Source organism: Pyxicephalus adspersus, chromosome 4 (genome assembly GCF_032062135.1).
Source record: "Pyxicephalus adspersus chromosome 4, UCB_Pads_2.0, whole genome shotgun sequence".
Classification (NCBI taxonomy): Eukaryota; Metazoa; Chordata; class Amphibia; order Anura; family Pyxicephalidae; genus Pyxicephalus; species Pyxicephalus adspersus.
In genome coordinates, this window is record NC_092861.1 from 34,457,598 (window position 1) to 34,458,147 (window position 550).

The window sequence follows — 550 nt, forward strand, 5'->3', positions numbered from 1 at the left end:
GGTATCTAGGGGTACCACCAGAGGTAATGTTAGACCATTCCTACACTTTATGTTGATTTACACCAGATCATGAGAAAAGAAGGCATTCAGCATGCCCACATTCATTATGCACTATTGGAACATTGATTTAACCCACATACCACCAAAACATCAGACACTAATCTCCAGCACCTTCAGCACCCTAGATGCATCAACACCAATTAAAAACTGGGAATGTAAATCATTGGAAAGTGGCAGCCAGTGCTGCAGCGTCATGCATGCCCCCCATAACATAAAATGCTGCTGTGCTCTCATTCTAAACAAGGCTGTCAGGAAAGGGTTAACCTTATTGGATTCTCACTCCCCAGCGTTCTGTGCACACACAGTGACGTCATACGTGTCACATGACGCGCCCTATTAAGCACTCGGAGCTGTTCTGGTGCTGAAACAAGTATCTCCATCCTAGGAGGGCGATATGAGCAGCCTGCAAGCCTCTGTCTGAAGCACACAGGTAGGGGAGCTGGGGGGCTTCTATCACGGCTAGATATGTGGGGGCAACACATAGTGTGAT

General features: G+C 47.3%; 1 protein-coding gene across 1 annotated transcript in view; it reads left to right on the plus strand.

Annotated features, from left to right (window-relative positions):
• The first annotated feature begins 338 nt into the window (after positions 1–338).
• Positions 339–550, plus strand: part of SCG2 (secretogranin II) — a 7,604-nt gene continuing 7,392 nt past the window's right edge. The window contains exon 1 of the mRNA XM_072407860.1: positions 339–490. The gene's annotated coding sequence lies outside the window, so the exon portion shown is untranslated. The remainder of the gene's footprint in view (positions 491–550) is intronic.